We start from the raw sequence: 22,866 nt of genomic DNA, 5'->3' as shown, positions 1-22,866 counted from the left end.
GGGTGATGGTAGATAACCAGAGGATTTAAAATAGAGAATATAAATATATATTTTTAATTCATTATCAAAATAGATATATTTGATTTTTGATTGGAAAACCTGAGATATTTTGTTATTTGGAAAAACTCAACAACAGGAAATGTGAGGATGTTAGAAGAACATATTGTACTGATTGAATGATGGGTGGTGACATCAAGGTTATGGGATTTAAATATTGAATTGAATCTCAGATCATGGTTGAACCGGACACCCGTGGTTGGGGTTTAGCGTGATTTGATTGGCTGAGGAGAACACTAATTTGGTTGAAAAAACTACAATGATATTCTATATATTTTTATTTTTATTCATTCAAATGTTTTTACTCGTATTTGTCAATCCTATTATTCCGTCTGCATTTGTTTGAGGGAATATCACCTCTAATTCATCTGAATATAAAAATTGCTTCCCACCACCCTGGAAAATCTCATCAGTATGCCCTGTATTTAAGAATTCAGGTGATCGCTCATCCCTCTCTTAGTACAGGCCAATAAGTCTCCTGTGTGTCATGAGTAAGTTGCTTGAATCTGTGTTAAATAAGAAGTAATCTTAGCAAAAAAAACCTTCTTAGTGACACACAATATGGTTTCTGTTCTGTTAGATCTACAGCAGATGTGCTTACAGTTATATCTCATAGGATTAGCAAATCTCTCAATGGGGGCAACCTTTCATGGGCAATTGCTCTTGACATATCAAAGGCCTTTGATAGGGCATGGCATAAAGGTTTACTTCACAAGATCTCCAGCTATGGTATAGCTGGAAATGTCTTCTCAATTATTAAATTATTTCTCTCTGATAGGTTCAAAAGAGTAGTAGTTGAGGGGCAAAAATCAGAAGCTCACAGTATTAATATTGGAGTCCCTCAGGGGTCCATCTTGGGCCCAATTGTTTTCCTGATCTACATTAATGATCTTCCAAATAACATCCTTACATTATTCGTAAACATTTATACTGATGACACTACCATCTATGGTAGCACATCTAAGACAGTAAATGACCAAGTTTTCTCTGATTCTCTCTCCTCTGATCTTGTGCATGGGGTACAATGGGGAAAGGGATGGCTGGTTACTTTTAATGCATCTAAAACCAAGCTTCTCTCTTTACCTCATCAACGTTTTGATTCCCATCTGGCATCAATTGAAATGAATGGCTCTCGTCTTGGGGAAGCCTCATGTTTTGACAAGCTTCTGGGCGTGACCTTTACTCCTGATCCTTAATGGAACACATACATAGAATCTGTTGCCAAGGCCACTGGAAAAATGGTGGGATCCTCCTACCGATCCAGTAGATATTCACTGCTGATGCAATTCTCTATATATATAAGAGCCAGGTACGTCCAAGGATGGAATACTGTTGCCACATCTGGGCAGGAGCTGCTAGAAAGTACCTATCCTGCCTTGATAGAGTTTAAAATAGACTTCGTAGCCTTATAGATGTCCTTTTCTCTTCACTGCAACCTCTATCTCACAGGAGAGATGTTGTGAGTTTGTCTCCGCTTTATTATTTTCATGGAAAGTGTTCGACTGAGCTTCAATCTATGGTACCCCCTCATCTAGCTGAAAACACTATCAATAATTCCCCCACTCTTTATCTTTGCCTAAACCTAAACGTAAATTCCATGAACAAAGTTTCTTTCTTAGAACTTCACGCCTGTGGAATTGTCTCTGTTTTCCTGCTTTCGAGCTGACTACAATATGGTTGCCTTCAAGTTCAACATAAACAAGTTCTTGATGAGCCGTTCCACTTGTTAATAAATTTACTGAATGTCCGTTACTAAAGATTACTATATTGTCTAATTGACTACTGTACACTCTTAACCCTTATCCTCGAGTGGTCTCTGGGCCTTGATAAGTGGTTATGTACATATAAAAAAAGGATACCTTCAGGCGTTAGTAGCTTTCTAGCATGATAGAGGGAACCCACTTTCTTCGCAGCTGTCCTGGCAATACTCTCAATGTAATTGTTCCAAGTCATGTTTTCTTTGAACGTTAGGCCGAGGAGTTTAAAAGATGTAACTTTCAGATAAAGTCATTGGCCATTGCTATTGGTGGTAGAGAAGGTTACTTGTAATTATTGAAGGAAACAAGTTTAGTCTTGGCAGCATTGAATGCGAGCATCCATTTTTGTTCTCATTCCACTACAGATCGGAGGTCATTCTCTAGTGTTTCTGCCATTTCTTTAGATATGTGTTCATTTGTTTTTCTGTTGTGTCTGTCATAGAGTGTGGTGTCATCAGCATATATACCCATCTCACAAACAATTTTGCCAGGGAGGTCATTTATGAATATTAAGAATAATAGAGGTCCAAGGATAGACCCCTGAAGCACTCCTGCATTTGTATCATATTGTTTAGATGTACGCCCATCAAGGACAACCTGGATTTTTCTCTTATCTAAGAAGGATTCAATTATGTTATGTATTCTTCCAGTGATACCATATGATCTGATTTTCTTGAGAAGATCCTCATGCCATACCCTGTCAAAAGTCTTAGATATATCTAGAGTTAGCACTCTACCCTCTCCCGCTTTATCCAGGGAATGGTATATATGTTCTGAAATTGCAGTTAGGATATCTGCTGTTGAATGGGCTTGCCTAAATCTATATATATATATAGTCAGTAGTTTAGAATCTGTAAGGTGATGGACTTGAGCTTGGTTAATTATCGTCTTAAATATTCTGGCTTCTATATACTTCTTTCTGTTTGATCTGTATTTATGTTAGTTAAATTTTGCTGCCTTTGTGCTCTGGTAGCTTCACAAGTAGAAGTAGATCATTGGGGGAGAGGGCTTGCTATAAAATTTGCGTGTGGGAACATGGCCATTTTGAACAATTCAGTAGTCTTACAAGCGCAATGTTCAGCAGGAAATGAAAAGATATTTTGCCATGAGCATCCCTGATGAGATCCCTGATGGCTTCCCAGTCAGCCTTTTTATAATATCTTGTTCTTTTAGCAGTGGCTCTTCAGTTTTGGATCTAGAGTTTAGGGCGATTTCAACCATTACCACTGCATGATCGGCATTCCCAAGAGGGTTGTGGTCATTCGTTACACAGTCATCGGGAACTGTGGTCAGAAACAGACCTAGAAGTGATGTGTTCTTCTTGCTCGTCTGGGAAACAGGTTGGAAATCTAACACTTTGTGATAGGGAATGAGATATAGAGAAGTTATGTGTTATGGTGTTGGCGGCTCTCATGCTTTTTTTATTATTATTTTTACAGTGGTTGCTGGCAGTCCTGAAAGCGGGTTTAATCTCAGTACATCTATTTCGTTGGAAGCAATGGAAAAAGTTATTTCTGTGTGCAATGGTAGCAACACATTCTGCAGAGAACCATGGCTGGCTGTTAGGTTTTAGCTGGAACGTTTTTGAGGGTAGGAAACGGTTTATACCTACAATTAATCATTCTGTCAAGTCTGATACTATAGAGGACACATCCTTTTTAAACATCGAACGCAGAGGTAGATCTGATATAAATGTATGGAAGCTATTCAAGTCAGCCATAGGGTGTCTACATACTGAACGATGGAGAGGTACGTTTGAGGATGTATTACATTTCATTTTTATCTTATTGATACAACAGAGTGGTTGGAAGATCCAAGTAGAAACAAAGGAAACTGAACCTGGTTCAGGGCAAGTTTTGAGATAAATATTTAGGAGACTCGCATACTGGATGTCAGTGTCGGGCACATGCATGGGTTTATGAACAATCTAAGGGAGATAATAAGCAATGGAGAAATCGTGACAGAACCTTCCCTCATCTGACTTGTTTGAGTGGGTTAACCATTCCACATTGTGGACATTGGAGTTTCCACATACGTGAATGTTAGCTGAAGGGACTATTCAAGAGTCTATATTTGCATATGCATTGAATATTGTTAAGACATACAGGTGGCTGCAAATACCATAACAATCATCTTAGACAAAAAGTTAAAAAAAAGAGTCTTTAATCTAATAGGTTCTGCCCCTATATCCATCTCATTATCTATCCCACCACCATTTTGCATCCATATGCCTGTTTTAAAAGTAATTGTATAGAATGTGTTGTGATGAATATATAGTAATTGTATAATATCAACGTACATAATTCAAATTAACCCAAGTATCAGCAAAATCCCACACCTTCACTGTTGATGTCTATATATACCAGAAAAAATTTTACTGTAATAGTTCTTTCCCTCGGTCTGCTAGACTCTTGAATTTGCTTGCTGTTTTCTGCTTCCCTGACTGTACTGAAATGCAGTAGTTTAAATGTAATGTGAACAGACATCTCGTTACTCTCCTGTTAGTAATAATCCCAGGTGATAATATGACTTAGTTTAGATGAGTAGGAAAACGTCTTGAAGGAACACTACCATTATTCAACAAGAATTGATGACCGATATTGTCATTAATTATCCTCATTTTTTTTACATAAGACCTTGGTTGGCCATTGAGGATATGCGTCTAAGAATTGTATGTGTTTCACATGTCATGTCTTAAGGAAATGCTGAAATATGTTGCAATTAAATTCATAATACAAGTTTGAAGGATTTCTAAGAATGGTTTATTAAACAATAGTCCAAATAATTTTAGCAAATTAAAGATAAGTTTAAAATTGATATTTTATTGTGAGATTATTAATCATGTATTCCTGCATATCTGCTCCTGTTTACAAATTAATTTACTGTTTTGAATTATACACAATTAATCTTTAACCTATGTTATTTCTTGTTTACAATTTATTTTTTGTGTTGTTATTTAATCGTTGATCATTTAACTATGAATTAAAAATAAGTATCAATTTTAAACGTTTTTATAACTAGAAAACAATTTTTTCTAATCTAAAAAATCACTCTAATTAAATTCTGAAAAGATTTTTCAAAATATTTGCAATGTTTTCAATATTGTATAAGGACCTTTTTATATTTTCCAAAAAAATAATTGAGCCAAGCTTCCATTCATTGAAAGGTTAGCTTATGACAATAAGAGACAATCTATAAATGCTCAAGCTTAAAGAATTTTAATTTCTTAATCAAACACTAAAAATTTTCCATTTAAACTTTGTGCTAAAAAATGTGTGGTATATGTAATTCTTTTCTATATAAGTAAATATTTCGAGAGAAAAAAAGAAAATGATAGACCGCATCATAAAAAATCATTGATTAGTTTATTGCAAACTTAAGCAAATTAAAACAATTCAAATAGATTTTTATCAAACATAACCCAATCCCTACACAAAGTAATAATGTACTATTATATGTGATTAGATATATACTTTTTAGATTAAAATATAACTCTTTAAAATTTAAGAGATACTTAGCCAGAGTGCAATGATTCAGAGCACAGATGTTTAACAACCAAAAAAGAACATGCAGTTCAAAAATTTAATATGTAGTGAAGTTCATTGCCAGCTATATTATGTTCTATTACGTTCAAGTCAACGACTTTGTTAACTAATCTTATTATGGCATAAGAAATTATTCTGTTCATTAAATTGTTAAATGAAAGTGTTTACAAAATAGTTAACAACCCCTATTGTCATATTTAAAATAAGTTTCTAAAGAGTAAAGATGTTTAGAAAAGCATTACAAACATGTGGCTTTGTTAAAAGTATTTTCATGATTTTTTAAAAGGAGCAAATTTACATTAATAAGAAATATATTTATCCTCCCTATATATATAAAGTAAACTCATTTATTCCCCTCTGATTTTGACCTTAATGGGATTTAAAATCCAGGCATTTCATGCAAATGTAATATACACAAACTGCAGCACATTATCTGAGGTGTGTTATAGGCCTATTAATGTTAGGAAATGGATCGAGAAATAGAGGGACGTATGTAAATTATATTGTAGACACGTTTTACGGGAAGTGATAGTCAGCTGATCGGATTTGCATGTGAGTCACGTGATCAGGTTAGCTGGAATCAGTGAGTTGGATTTGGGATGTAGACAACAGTAGATGGCTTAACGGGTCGTCCCCTCCCAGAGCGATCTGACGTGTGTGACAATAAGACCTAGAAGTAAACCACACAGGCCAGAGATTCACTTTCTATCCTTCTGCAATCGACATCTGGAAAGTGAATAAAAACTAGATAAAACCATTCATCGTCTTGCAGTGAATGAATATTCGTCCAAACAGGTCCAGCTCCCCTCCAAGAACAAAATGAATTCCAGGTGGAAGATCAACAATGCATGAAGGTATGTCCAAAATACATGCACCAGATGCACACAAAGACAAAAGCATATGAATAATTAAATATGAATATAAAAGAAATAGACAGCAGAACAACTAGACGATCATACAACGCGCACCCTTATTAGATAACAAAACAAACACGTGGTAACCAAGGTTTGAATCCTGGTCACAGCACCAAAATTGTTTTTGTTGTGTTACATATGAAGGGAAGGGGATGACCCATTAATCCGTCTACTCTTGTCCACATCCTAAATCCAACTCACTGATTCCAGCTAACCTGATCACATGACTCCCACGCAAATCTGATCAGCTGACCCTCACTTCCGGTAAAACGTGTCTACAATATAATTTACACATGTCCCTCTATTTCTTGATACATTTTCTAAGATTAGGTCTAAACTTCCTCGATAACTGTGGATTACTATATTTTTTCTGGTGAGAGTTCACGGCCAAAATCGGTTAGAATAAATGGAAGTTATAAAATGTTTCCTCACTAATAAATTCCTCCTACCCCCGCTACCACTTACACCGTTGCGGATCCATTCAAGAGAGACAGTATGAAGAAACACTGGTTTGGGTTTGTAGTTGTGTAAAAAAATGGAATGGCATTTTAACGTTTCTTTTCATTCTATGTTTTCTACTAGGTGAAACACACCATTGGATTTAAGTGAATCGAAGGTTTATTTATGCTATTTTTTGTTTCGCTTTATTTCGTTAAAAAACTAGAATGTATACCAATGTACGATCCGGCACCACTTATAACGTTACCAATGTGGTCGGTGTCTTTTGATCGTACTTTGTCTCATTACAAGTTGGCCTGTTGATCGTTCTTACCCACTGTGTTTTCATGGAGGGGTGCTTTTCCTCTCGATCGAATCGTCTTTCTTTCCATGTGTAGGAAGCCTCCGGGTACATCAATCACTCCGCTGGTCCTTGCGGTCTGCTGCAAAATCAAGAGTCCTCACCATAAACAAACAGAACTCCGGTTTATAACAGTAACAAACTATTTATTGTTCCCATTACTTCACAACAACTACTGTCTAATTTGAGGTGACTGACTATAGCAGTGAAACGATGTAAGACCATACCAGTAAAGTCACAGAGTTCCCATTAACACAGGCTAGTTCCCATCATAACATCAGGTCCTGAAGGGTTCCCCAAATCGGGAGCGCCTGACAAACCCATCCGTTCAGCTTGCTGGCTACGACTCCTCTGCTATTTAGAAATCCTTTTTCTAAATCTAACCCCTTTTTCCCTCCCTCTCCTTCAGAGAGTGGTTACAAACACTTTTCTTTCTTTCTCTTAGAGCTTATCTCTACCAAACCTCAACCTCCAACTGCACTGAGGTTTTTACTTATTACCAATTAGGCGTGATTAGTCACCCCAAGTCAAACAACTCTTGACCCCATTCTTCATACCTATCAACAGAAGTTTTCAAAACAAACTTTTCGTTGTTAACAGATATAAAACAGCAATAAGATAAGAACAATTATCATTTGTTTTTTTCTCTTTCTGACAAAATCCCATAGACATTTCTGTTTAAACAACATCAAACCATCATCATCATTAGAATTCAGCCGTGCGAATTCCTCTGAATTCGTGTTGACTAGCAAGGTCACTCGGCGTCGCCCGGTTCCCATCGGGTCACATCTCGACCCTACCTGTTTTGTCCTTTACTTTGTAAATGACACCCGAGCCCCAACCAGACATCAACACCCCCCTTCTGTCATCTCTTCCTCTATTTGAAAAACAAGACCATCTCTTTTGACATGTAGATAATTCCAAATCTGTCTCCCTTTTTTTGAGGCAACACAACATTTGCTTTGCGTCTAACAAGCTTACAATGACACATCGGCGGATGGTCCTATTTTCCTAGGTAAGGTTTTGCATTTCTCTGCACTCCTTCACACCATCCCGTCCAGTCAAACACCCCCTCTCACTGCAATATGCACCTCGCTGCATGCATTCATGACACCAATTGGTGTCATATCCCTTCCATCCTTATGGGGGAAATGCAGCCATTGCAGCATTTCCACTCAGCCCTGTCAGAAAAACAAAGAAACAAAATACCCAGTATAAACCCCAAGTAAAAGGTTTAATTGCATCCTCAACAGTTTCTGAGTCAGGGATTCTATATTCATCTACACATGCATTATTTTTTTTTCAGAAGACTGTTAATTCCTGTATTTCTTTTCACTTTACTAGTCCTTTTAAGGTGACTGCAACTACGTACATGCAAAACAGTTTCTCTTATTTATTTTCAGTCCCTCTGTATAACTGTAACTCATCAAACCATGTACATGCAAAACATGGGGTTTCTTTCACTTTTTTTCTTTTTTCTTATTTACTTTCAGTCGATCTCCACGACTTAATCTATGTGCATACAAAACATTTTTTTTTCTTCCCTTTAACTATAACCCATCAGACCATGTGCATGCAGACGTTTTTTTCTTTCTTTCACCCCTCTTTTTTCATTTTTTTAATTTCGGTCCTTCTATACGACTTGGTCTATATGCCTGCAAAACAATCTCTTTTTTTTCTTTAAATTTTCATTTTCAGTCCTAGTTCAACCATAATTTTGTTCGGTAACTTTGAAGGCTCAGCCCATCTCCAATCGCCATTTGCTCTCCCAAAATACTGTCACCTGAGATCTCAATTGGTTCTAGGCCTTTTTGCCTATTTAATTCTACTCTAAAAATTGTTTGCTGGGGGATTAATTTTACACACATCCAATCTTTCAACCTATTTTTGTATTTTATTTTATTTATTTACTATTATCTTTTTTTTCACTCGATTCTTTACACGAAGAGAAAGAACTCACTTCCTCAGCTCATGCACACCTCTTGGCATAGAGGCACATTTCCTAATGATATTTCATACTTTCACAATTTCAAAGCCTTCTCAACGACTGCATATTTAATTTTTTTAAAACCAGAATACTATCAGCAGCGTTAGTTTCTTTAAGACATTCTACTTGACAGTTAAATGCTTCAAAACTATTTACCAGGCAATTGATTTCATTTTTTATGTAATTTCCCAGGCTAAATGATTTTTTTTTCTTTGACAGTCTAAATGTTTTAATGCCACTTTCAACCAATTTACCATCTCACACCCTATGCAAACTCTCAGGCCAACTGATTTTCTATTCAACAGTTTAAATGCCTTAACATCACTTCCAACAATATTTTATTCACATTTCATGAAAGCTGTCAGGCCAACTGATTTTCTATTCAACAGTTTAAATGTCTTAACATCACTTCCAACAATCTATTATTCACCTTTCATGAAAGTTTTCACACTAAATGATTTTTTATTCAAAGCAAGTGAGAATGCTACACAATTACACATGTTATCAGTCCTCATCTCGAAATTTTTTTTTTTTTTTAAATTAGTACATTTCAATACAAATATTAAAATAGACGAAACAGTTCCCTTTATTCATTTTTTTCTTCAATAAAATCCCGGTTCTATCAATTTTCATTTGTTCTCTAATTTTAATAAAATTCTCCAACCAAACGTCCCTTTATTTGGCAGTCTAAATGTCTCACAGCTAATCTCAGGCAAATCATTACTTCATCTTTAATTCATTCTTATGAGAGCTTCTATTAATTACAAAATCAGAACGGCATCGATACCACCGGTTTCTATTTCTCTAAGGATCGGTATACTTCTCTCAATCCCTCTTTGCTTTCCCTTTTCACAACCATTCTTCAGGTTATCTCGGCATGAGCGTCTTTTTCTCTCTCTCTCTCACTTATTTGACCTTTCTATCTCATGGTGCATTATTCTCAAGAGTTTTCCCGTTCATCAGTGGTGCACAGTGTCTGTCTGCGGACTGGGCAGAGAGATCACATATCCATGATATTCGTATTCTCACATGCCTTTTCCATGGCATCTCACGCAGACACACCCAGTGTCTCGTTAAATATACCGTCAAACTCCATGTATTACACACCGTGCATTCAGCACTTTTCATACACCCTCTGCGGTGTTTGCATCACATTTGGGACAATTCTTTTCGGCTGCCTCGCCGCATTTTCCCATTACGTTTCCTCATGCCTTTTTTCTCTGGCACCTCATGCAGACATACCGCGTGTCTCGTTAAACCTTTAACCACTCAATTCTTCACGCCTTTACGACTAGTACACATTGCACAATTCTCAACCTCAACTTTGTAGCACTCCGCATGTCTTCACATCCCTCCCACGGGGATCACATCATATTTAGCCAATTCTTTCTGACTTCCTGAATGCATTTTTCCATTACATCTCAATCCGCCAGCCCACATGACACCACCAATTATGCATTTTTCCAATCAGCCAGTAACTTTGTGAAATTCCATATTTATTTCTCACTATCTCCTTACAGTCCATGCCAATAAACTATGACTTAAGATATACAAACAAAATCGCACATTTCGTTTTTTTTTCACAAACCAATTCAATTTCAGAAATTACAAAAACGATCGCATTTTTTCTTCTAAAACTATCAACTGTCGCAGTCTTATTTCTTTTCTTCACACATCTCTATTTCATCTTTTCTTTTTCTCATTTCTCTATCTCTCTGCCCCACTTTCTCTCTCTCGCTCGCTTGTACAATGACAACATATGTGCGTATGTACGGCGACATATCAACCCATTACCTCTGTCTATATCCCCATATCCATTCCTGTGGATACAACTGTTTTTAGACTCATGATTCAGACACATAAACATTTACACATTTCCTTCTAGGGATGGGGAAGAAAATCAACAATACATTACATATTACAAATATGTCTAAACCAATACAACAAACTTAACCTATCCAGGTGACACTGAGACAGACAAAAGGAGAAAATGAACCGTCCTTACCTTCTTCGTTTCATGTTCGAGATTTTTGTTGTTATTTTTCTTTTTGAGTTCATTTCTTTTTCAAATCTTTGCTTTGTGTGCGTTTTTTTCTTCATGATTATGATTATTTCTTTTTGTTCTTTTCATCTTCTTTGCAAAGTCTAGCATTCTTTGTGTCTAGTTTTAAGCATGTTTTTTGTTTTTGTTTTGTTTTGTTGAAACAGCCAATATCTTCACAGGGTTTTATTCTGGCTTAATGGCAGCATTTATATATGCATTCGTGGTAACTCGCCCGTGGACATCTCAAAGAGATTTAATATCTTGGCTGAGGGCACCATTTATAACGATGTACGATCCGACACCACTTATAATGTTACCGATGTGGCAGGTGTCTTTTGATTTTACCTTGTCTCGTTACAAGTTGGCCTGTTGATCGTCCTTACCCACTGTGTTTTCATGGAGGGGCGCTTTTCCTCTCGATCGAATCGTCTTTCTTTCCATGTGTAGGTAGTCTCCAGGTACATCAATCACTCTGCTGGTCCTTGCGGTCTGCTGCAAAATCAAGAGTCCTCACCATAAACAAAAAGAACTCCGGTTTATAACAGTAACAAACTATTTATTGTTTCCATTACTTCACAACAACTACTGTCTAATTTGAGGTGACTGACTATAGCAGTGAAACGATGTAAGACCATACCAGTAAAGTCACAGAGTTCCCATTAACACAGGCTAGTTCCCATCATAACATCAGGCCCTGAAGGGCTCCCCAAATCGAGAGCGCCTGACAAACCCAGCCGTTTAGCTTGCTGGCTATGACTCCTCTGCTGTTTAGAAATCCTTTTTCTAAATCTAACCCCTTTTTCCCTCCCTCTCCTTCAGAGAGTGGTTACAAACACCTTTCTTTCTTTCTCTTAGAGCTTATCTCTACCAAACCTCAACCCTCAACTGCACTGAGGTTTTTGTTTATTACCAATTAGGCGTGATTAGTCACCCCAAGTCAAACAATGCTTCGCGGCGACCCCTACTCTTGACCCCCATTCTTCATATGTATCAACAGAGGTTTTCAAAACAAACTTTTCGTTGTTAACAGATATATAATAGCAATAAGATAAGAACAATTATCATTTGTTTTTTTCTCTTTCTGACAAAATCCCATAGACATTTCTGTTTAAACAACATCAAACCATCATCATCATTAGAATTCAGCCATACGAATTCCTCTGAATTCGTGTCGACTAGCAAGGTCACTCAGCATCGCCCGGTTCCCATCGGGTCACAAATGGACTGGGTGAAACGCACCATTGGATTTAATTGAATCAAAGGTTTATTAATGCCATTTTTTGTTTCACTTTATTTTGTTAAAAAACTGGAACGGACTGGGTGAAACGCACCATTGGATTTAAGTGAATCGAAGGGTTATTTATGCGATTTTTTTTCTGCTTTTTGCTGTGTTTTTTGTTTTTGTTTTTCAGAACATGTCCATCATCTTTTTTACTGATTTATGCTTTCTGTTTTTCCGATTTCTTTTTTTAAAGAAGTTTTATGTTTGTTTGCTGTTTTTTTTGGTTTTGCTTTCGTCAATTTTTTACAGAAGTTTAATATGGTTTTTATTTTTATTTTTAAACAGGGTTACTTCTTTGCTTATTCTTTACTTTACCTCCCCCTTTGTGCACACACCTCCAAACATCCGGGCAATGCCGGGTACCCCCACTAGTAATTGAAATAAAATTCAAAGTTCTAGTGAGAGAAATCACATTATAAAATTAGACTTTTATATGTACCAAATTACCTGTTGACTGCTGCACCATTTTTAATCTGAAGCTGCAATTCTTTGTAATCATACAATTGTAACCAAACTAATTATATATGTGCTGTTGTACAAGTAGTTTAGAATTTTAAAAATTAAAAAGGAGTGGTCGATATATCCCTCTAAAAAAATTGATGCCATCATAGAAATAGACCAAATAAAAATTGTTCATTAAAAATGCACTCTTCCACATATACAAAAATCGAAGTAAAAACAATTTTGCAGGAAATTTATACAGCATAGTTTAAAATGTACTTTATTAAAATATATGCCTTGAAGGAATTTAAAAAAAAAATAAATGTTTTAGATTTTAGTGTAGAGTATCACTTAGCGGATCATAAATTAAACATAAATAAGCACCTACTTGATCATCAGTTATCGGTCAACCTGGAATGTAATTAGTCACAATTTCCAATTTTCGTAGAAATTAGTGGGGAGAAGGCTAATATATGTTTTTGCTTTCTTACATTTCTTCAAGAGGGAAAAGAGCTCACCTGTTGTTAATTATTCGATTTATTTTACCAACTAATTTATTAAACAAAAGATACCATTCATTTATTTTTTCTTACATTCTATAAAAATGAAAGGGCTTAAATCTCAATTATAAATTCAGGGAGGGAAAAATTTTTTTACTCCTACATTCTATGCTTTTAAAAAGGAGACATTCACTTATTAAAAATAATGGCATTATTTAGAAAGCTATTCTTAATATGAGAAACGGGGCCCTAATTGAAATAAATTAAGTGGGCATTCTAGAAAAAAAACGAAAAAGTGATAAAAAAATCAAATATATAACCAATGATCATTACCAAAGTCAATATAAGTAACTCTTCTACCTATTTGGATCAGCTTGTCTTGTGTTTTAACTTATTTTAAAGCATTTATTTACTTAAAAATTCGTACTGAGGCTTAGGTTAGAAAAGTTGGTTGATATACAACAGCAATCTTAGAAGTCCCGATAATCATTAAAAAATAGATAATTAAACAAAGCTGTCTCAACTTACCTTATTTTGAGACAAAAATGTCTTATTTTTATTAAATTGTTAAATAAAACTATGTTTACAAAATAGTTTACAACGCACTTTCATTATATTTAAAATAAATTTCTAAAGAATAAAGTTATTATTAAGAAAAGAATTCGAACATGTGGGAGGGGGAAAATATTTTTTGAGGAATTGTAAAAAGGAAAATGTTTCAATCAATAAAAAATATATTTTATATTAAAATAAAATACAAATTTCTAGTGTGAGAAATAACATTAAAAATTATGTGTTGGCCTAGACTTTCGTATGTACTAAATATGCATTTAGCTGATTTTTGCAATTAACTATTGACTGCTGAACACATTTTTAGTCTGAAGCTAATTATATACATGCGTTTTATCTGTCTATCTGTTTATCTAATTATTTCTGTATCTATTTATTAATCTGTTTAGTTATAGATCTATCTACTTGTCTATATAAAGTGATGATGGGGCAACAGAGATATGAATCGTCATGTTTTCAGAGGTTGTATATGATGTCAAACTCTGTGATCGGTCAAGTTTGCACCTGAAGATTAGAACGGTGACTGAAAGTGACGTATCAAAGGTCATGTGTTCTGGTTTTGCAAGCATAGTTGGCAGTTCGATTTGGGACAATAAGAGAGAGAGAGAGAGAGAGAGAGAGAGAGAGAGAGAGAGGCTAAAAATGCATCTCCTCATAAGGGGGAAAAATCTCAGAAAAAAGATATAAAATAATCACTACAAGCCAAAGACACTCGACTTCTGCAATGACAAATACCTGAGAGTGAATATAATACAGGGTGGGCCAAAATAAGGGTCTTATCTTTAAATTTGAATAACTTCCACAAAATAAAAGTTAAACTCACCAAACTTTATGTGTCTGTAAACTGACCCTTCCGAGATTTTTTTGAAATAAAATAAACAAATTTTGGCCGAAAAACACTTCTTAAAACTTACATGAATTTATGAATTTTTAAAAATAGGACCCTTATTTTGGCCCACCCTGTAAATAAAATGTCACATCGTCTTTAGTCCTGTCTTGAGTGTCCCTTTAAACAGATTCTAGCTCCCCCAAGAATGGTTAAAGATGCTCCCAGAAACAAACAGCAGAAACAGGTATGTCGTAATGGATATGTTACGTGTATTATGTTCTGCTATTCACACACACACACAAACTCCTAGACGAATCGCGGGCCATAATATAGACATTACGGATATGAGGACAAAAGTCCGTTATACAAAACAATGTACAAGATACATTTATATGGCCCGTTAAGTAACAAGAAAATATAAGCATGACATAGATAACAACAACACAACATACATTAATTTGGTGGCGTTCAACAATGCAAATATGTCACAAACACACATTACACCCATCTAATTCAACATAGTTTTTCCCCTCTAAATGTTCAAAATGTACTTTTTTAGGCTTTTATATTTCAACAACTCTAAAAATATACGCAATTAATGAATTTAAAAAATAATAAATATTTTAGACTTTAAAATAGATCACTTTCCTATATAAATTATGAGCAGTGACTTGATTGCCAGTTAGTAATCAACCAGGCATGTAATTTGTCGCATTTTCTAATTTTTACAGCAATTAGTAGGGGGTAATTTTTGACTTTCTTACGTTTTATAAGGAGGGATAAGAGCCCACGTGTGTTCAACTATTCGACATGTTCACTAACTAATTTAATAAAACAAAAGATACCGTAAAAATGTTGTTGGTGTTTTTTAATGTTAAAATTCAAATTCATATTTGATAGTTTTAAAAAGTGCCATCCAATTCGTTTATTTTTTATATTCTTTTAAAATGAACTGTGGATAATTTAAAAATTTTAATCAGGGAAGGGGTTATTTTTTTAACGCAAAAAACACATCTCCATATGATGATATTATTTAGAAAGTTATTAAATGGGTATTTTAGACAAAAAACGAAAAATTTGTAAAAATCAAATATATAACCAATGATTGTTTCCAAAGTAACTCTTCTACCTATTAGGATAAGCTTGTTTTGTGTTTTAACTTATTTTAAAGTGTTTATTTACTTTTAAAATTTTGTACCGAGTCTTGTGTTAGAATTAGAAAAATGCTTGATATTGTCAGAAAAGTGATGCATGACACTTACCTGCAAACATCTGAAAGAGCTGGAGCAAAAAAAAAATGTTTGGAAGAGCGTTGATTTTATTTATGATATTTATGGTAGCTATTACGTTCAACTCATTTGATTGGATAACTTGGTATAAAAAATCGCATGAATGGACACAGGGCTCTATGGACAAATTTATATTTAGTTGACCTTTGACAACTAAATATTTTCTTTACTAGCCAAATAAAAAGTTACAAGCCAAACCCACATGATTTTTAGAATATAACATATCCATTCTGTGACGAGTATGTACATCATAAAGATTTGTCTATATATTTTTAAATAAGTGTAATTCTACATATACAACAAATTTTATGTTGATACTTGAAGGTATAAATATTCTGATTTCTTTAGATCTTTTTAAACAGCTTTTGTTAAAAAAAGAGTATATTGTTCTATTGGGGTTTTATTGTTTAAATAATTTAACTTTGTTCGTTTTATTATAAAAACGTTGAAAATATATTTTTCACTCAGTAATGAGCTTGGAAGATAGCCAGTGAAAGAAATACAATCGCACAAAGATAAGCATTTATTTATTTCTAGTCGCCACTTTGAAAAATCACTCGCAATATAGAGCCCTGGGACAGAAGGGGCGGTTAATCATTCTGAAGTTGTGATCAGTGGAGATTACTTTTTTCTAACATTAACCAGAACAACGAGGTTATACTTTTTTTTTACATATGGCACAGGTCGCAACAAACCAATGACAACTGATGCTCTACAGTGGAAAATTACTATAACAGCCATCTAGAAAGGCCCGATAATCATTCAAAAATCGATAATTAAACAAAACACTGGTAGAAAGCCAACAAATAAATGACACTTTTTGCAAATTTTTTTTTCAGCCCAATGATAAAAAAAGTAAGGAAGCAAAACCTAATAAAAACGTTAAAACTGTGAACAAATATTGGATGCCATCCGGCCATGCAGTGGGTGCTCATTTTACGTTAAATTTAGATAGTAAAATGATTCATCATCCTAAAATTGTAAATATTTGTTAGTTATTTATTTTTTCTTTTTGTGGATATTTTTTAAGGCTGTTGAAACGTACTATCCATAAAAAATTAATTTTTATTTTATTTTTTTCAGGAGTAAATTACGTTTGGTTAGATTATAAAGTTTTAGAACTATTTTTTCTATATTAAGATTTTGCTAATTGGTGAAGGTTAATAAATGTGTTCATTTCATGTAAATTTTAAAAAAGAAATAAATCTCCATTCGAAAATTTTAAATATTGGAGAAAACATAAAAAATCAAAAGAAATTCTTTAGAGATATAATAGGTAATGTGGTAGGTGTGTCAGAAATTTCGTGAAAAATATTGAATAATTCCACCCCGTCTTTCCAAGCTTATAACTCCTCGAAAAATGTAATTCAAGCCCTAATTTTTTTTTCAAATTAAAGGAACAAGGACCAAGGGTTCATTAAAAAAAAAGTGGTTATTTTTAAAAAAAAGGTTTTAAACTTCGGACTTTACAGGTAAATTTCTAAAAAACACTACTTTTTTTTAATTTGAATATATTATTTATTGACCTTTTTTCTTCAATTTGTGATATATAACACTTTGGTGAGTAAATTAATTATTTACTTTTTAATAGACATTTCAAAATGGGAGGCATGAATTATTCGACCCCCTGTCTTTCCAAGCTTATAACTACTCGAAAAATGTAAGTCAAGCCCAATTTTTTTTTCAATTAAAGGAGCAAGGACGAAAGTTTCATTTAAAAAAAAGCAAAAGAAAAAAACAACGTGTTTTAAAAAAAAAACAGGTTTTAAACTTCGGATTTTACAGGTAAATTTCTAAAAAACACTACTTTTTTGTTTTAAATTTGAATATATTATTTATTGATCTTTTATCTTCAATTTGTGATATTTAGTGAGTAAATTAATAATTTACTTTTTAATAGACACTTTAAATGGGGGGGTGAATGTAAAAAAAAACGTTTGTCTAAAATATTATATTCAGTTTATTGGAAAGAGCATAAATTTTCACATTGACCCTGAAAATATTGTAAAAATTGAATCAATAGAAAAAGTTTGATAGATTTTTAAAGTTTAAAAATTGAAAAATACTGAGCTCGTAAAATTCAATTAATTTCATTACTATTACAAAACTATTATTTATATTACTTTTAAAACAACTTTAATAGTTTATTTTGGAAGTATAATCCATAAAGAAAAGAATCAACCCACTTTTAAAAGAGAAATTACGAGTTTTTTATATTTTATTTTCAGTTTCGTGTAAGGGGTGTAAAAAATTCTTACAAAAATTCTGATACACCTAGTAATGTGGATATAAAAAAAAGAAAGATTTTCCATAAATATTAAAATAACAGATTAAATAATTTTAGGAGATATTTGTTTAATATAGAATTAATAGATCAATTTTTTTTTAATATTTAAGCAAAAATATTACTATACACTTAACTATGATTTCGAATATAATATATTTTTTTGATTATGAAAATTCATCGAGTAGGAAGTTATTTATAGGTAAAAGTAACTTTGTCGGAAAATTGGATAAAATTGCATCTTTTTTTATATGTCATAGAGTAGAGAATAGACAATTTAACACATAGAATTTAACACACTCGGAACGCAAAGTTTAAATTACACTAACATTTGTAAACTATACTGATAAATCTTTTATTGAAACTAAAAATACAATAGAAGTTGCTTAATGATGAGTTTTCGTAATTTTGGAATATATTAATATTTTCGACATGCTTATAACGACTTTTTTTTAAAAATCAATCTGTCGACTCTGTGGCAGATTTGCCTTTTGTACAAATAGCCTCTAACCCCGTTATAAAAAAAAAAAAAAAGGGACACGTTGGGTAGCAGTATCAGAATTTTGGGGAAATTTTCAGGCGAGTCGCCATTTTGAATATACACCTATATTTCTATCAGATTTTAATAATAGTAAAACGTAATTTAAACCCGTAAATTTTATTTCAATAAAACGAGCAAAGACCAAATTTTAATATCATAAAAGCTTTAATAGAGAAATAAACAATTTTATTTATTTTTCCTTCGATTTCTTCACTTAACATTTCACGGAATGTCGAACAAAGCACTAGTTGAATCTTACGATATATTTTTAAAATGGCAAAATATATAACTTACCTGGTTAATGAGTAAGATATGCTTTCTTTTAATCTTCCTGTATGAGAATTTATTCATATTTATGTATTATAATCCATGTATTTTTTCCAACACACATCGCGACCACGCGTGGCTTTCAAGCAACTTGTAACGACACCGGAAGTGAAAAATTATCTCTTACTTATGTACGGACGCCTATAAGTGTAAAAAAAACCCCACTAATTCAGAAACCTTAATAATCTCGATATTGGATTATATTCCTTCAAATTTTCCACTTTTAAAGGTTTTCGGAGGCGCTGAAAACGGAAATAACCATTTATATATACGGCAAACGAAACTAGTAGTTTCCAAGATAAAAAATTTTACAAATGGTCACAAAGTGGGGGGTCACTTTTCTATAATGATGTGACGTCAAATGGGCACCCACTTTATGGCCACATTGCAATGAACAGATTTGGCCGTAATTTTAAAGGAATTTTCGAGGGTGGCTTCATATTGACCCTATATGAATAAAGGGTGGAATTCTTCATATTTACCCTATATGATTAAACAAATATTTAATGTAATAATAACAATAATAACAAACCAAAACACGTCTTCTTTATAATATAAGTTTGTCTAAAATATTATATTCGGTTTATTGGAAAGAACATAAAATTTCACATTGACCCTGAAAATATCGTAAAAATAGAATCAATAGAAAAATTTTGATAGATTTTTAAAGTTTAAAAATTGAAAAATATTGAGTTCGGAAAATTCATTACTGTTTTTTTTTTTTTTTTTAAATATATTTCTATTACTTTTAAAACAACTGTAATAGTTTATTTTGGAAGTATAATCCATAAAGAAAATAAATAAACCAGTTTTAACAGAGAAATTACGAGATTTTTATATTGTATTCGCAGTTTCGTGTTAGGGGTGTCAAAAATTCCTACAAAAATTCTGATACTCACATAGATTCAAAAAAGTTGTCAAAAAAACAAATATATAAACACAAAGGCAAGATAAGTTACTTTTCTACCTAACTGGATATATTTTTTGTAGTCAGTTACGTTTTTGCCTGACTTAAGGGAGATAACTTGTCCTTTTTTTATTTTTGTGCCTTTACGCTATCGTAAATAAAAAACTGGGAGTTTTCATTTTTTCATTAACACGAATTACGATATGACGCAGATATGCAATGTTATTATTTTTTTTTAATATCTTAAAGAAATACCTGAACTTTTTTTATTATACTATAAATCTGCATTATCCGATTTCGTCTTTTTTTTTTTTTTTATCGAAAAAAAGGAAACCAGGAATTAAATATAAAAATATAAACTGATCGACCATTAATTACTGGAACATTCTAAACAAAAATTAAGCTTCCACGTAAAAAAAAAACAAACAAAAAAAAAACATGTGGTTATCGAAAAAAGAAGGATTTAAATTTTGGACTTTACCGGTAAATTTACAGATAAGTGATATTTTTTGTTGTTTTAAATTTGAGTATTTTATCTATTCATGTTTTATCTTCAATTTGTGATATATAAAACGTGCCGAACAAAATTAATTATTAAAATTCTCATAGACATTCCAAAATGGGGGGGGGGGTGAATTTATAAAACAACGTTTGTCTAAAATATTATATTTAGTTTATCGGAAAGAGCATAAAATTTTACATTCACCCTGAAGAAAAACGTAACAATTGAACGAATAGGAAAATTTTGATAGATTTTTAAAGTTTAAAAATTGAAAAATATTCATCTCATAAAAATCAATTGATTTCACTACGTAACAACATGGCTTCCCAGAGCGCACGCACGCACTTTGTAAACAATGTTTTTTAAACAATGAAAAATAATATTTCTATTATTTTTTAAACAACTTAAATAGTTTATTTTGGAAGCATATTCTATAAAGAAAATAAATAACCCACTTTAGAAAGAGAAATTACGAGTTTTCTATATTTTAATCGCAGTTTTCTGTTAGGGGTGTCAAAAATTCCCCCAAAATTCTGATACTGCTACACGTTGGGTCGGTATATATGGAGCAGTTTTTTTTTTTATGTATAATACATTTTAGATTAACCACATTGTTTAACAAATAAAACGATTAAATGTGCTTTATTTTATAACTTAAAATTTGGTGCTTCCGTGCTATTTTTTTAATCGTATTTCCACGTTTAATTAAAGTTTTATGATATATATTTTTTTTAATTGTAAAGTTAAAGTACAGAATAGGCACAAAACACCCTCCTCTCCCCATAAATAATAACGTTATTATTTCAGCACGGGTCACTCTCTGCATGACTCATGCAGTGCATAGTACCTAAATTTTAATCACAGGATTACATTTTCAATAATCACGTTAATATAAACAAACTTCTGTTTACAATATATACAACGTGTTCTTTTTTATATATAACAGGGCTGGAGCCAGACCCCCAAGAGATAATTCTCGGTGGCCTCGCCCCTGTCATGCAGTCATGCCATGCAGTATGCACTAGTGTCAAATAAACTGCAATGACATTAATTAATCTTTAAGAAAATAAATTTGATGACATCAATTAAAATAAAATCGATGAAAATATAATTTAACGAATCATCGAATATATTTTAAAGAAACAATAAATGATAAAATACTTACTGAGAAGAACAAATTTATATATAGTTCGTTCGTCAATCATTGATGTGACGATGTTAGTGACGAGTTTCACGTTTTCAAAATGGCGATGTGTGAGAACTAGTTCGCAGAAAATTTTTTAAAAAGAGGAAAATTTAAATGAGACATTTTTAGATGGATGCGATGTTTTTGGTGAATATTACGCGTAAAATTATTTTTTTTATTATTTATCGAAATATTTAAAAAATTTTAAAGGATAACTAACAATAAATTAAGAAAATTTTTATTCTTTGAATTGATTTTAATCGGAATGTTAGTGCGTTGCTCTTATCTTGGATTCTAACACTAATTCGGCTAATGCAAATAATTATGAAATGTTTAGTCTTAAAAAATAAACGTGATTTTTTATGGCTTAAGTTATTCGCGTACCGGAATGAATACATTAATTATTCGGAGTAACGTGTCCCGATCCCTAATAATCCAAATAATTTGGAAATGTTCAGTCTTTAAAATATTCCTATTTTTTTCTTCATATATTTTATTTTTGTAATGAATTGGACACACAAAACAAAAGTTAACATAAGAAAGTATAACAAGCCTTAAGCATTGACAAATATAATCTAAACTTGATAAAAAAACAAAAAGAAACAATGTTTACAAGAGAAACGAAATAATGATTACACCGTGTTATCGTGACCTGAATTCATTGTCTTTTAACAGTTGATTTTCTTTTTAGATAATTTCAGGTTTAAATTATGTCTTAATTTTTTTTTTTTTTTAAATTAAGAATGGACAAAGATAATATACATTTGATATGAAAACAATACGCCGCTTCAATAATGAACAAAGATTTTTATACGAGGAAAAAAATAACGACTACACCGTTTTACGATGACCTAAAGTCATTGTTCTTTAGCAGTTGATTTTCTTTTTAAATAAATTCACGTTTTAATCGTGTTTTTTCATCTTTAAATTTTGATTCTTTTATATTTTGATATATTTTATTTGTTACCAAATTAAATTCACAAAACAAAAGTTGTATCAATTTACTAAAGAAATCCTCACAAACAAAACAAATTTTCTATTTTGAACACAAAAGAAAAAATGAATTCATCCGGGTTTTTTTTTTTTTTTTTTTTTTTTGCTCGTT

The 22,866-nt window shown here is 32.6% G+C and overlaps 1 long non-coding RNA gene across 1 annotated transcript in view; it reads right to left on the bottom strand.

Moving 5' to 3' along the window:
• The window catches only part of LOC145240068 (uncharacterized), a 33,484-nt gene extending 11,641 nt beyond the window's left edge, over window positions 1–21,843 (bottom strand). The window contains exons 1-2 of the long non-coding RNA XR_013862482.1: window positions 21,741–21,843; window positions 11,065–11,595 (exon numbers count right to left, since the gene is read on the bottom strand). This is a non-coding gene — a long non-coding RNA (uncharacterized LOC145240068). The remainder of the gene's footprint in view (window positions 1–11,064; window positions 11,596–21,740) is intronic.
• Window positions 21,844–22,866: the final 1,023 nt, after the last annotated feature.

The sequence above is a fragment of the Euprymna scolopes genome, chromosome 19 (assembly GCF_053919585.1).
Source record: "Euprymna scolopes isolate OS-2025 chromosome 19, ASM5391958v1, whole genome shotgun sequence".
NCBI lineage: Eukaryota > Metazoa > Mollusca > Cephalopoda > Sepiida > Sepiolidae > Euprymna > Euprymna scolopes.
This window is presented reverse-complemented; position numbering and strand designations above follow the sequence as displayed.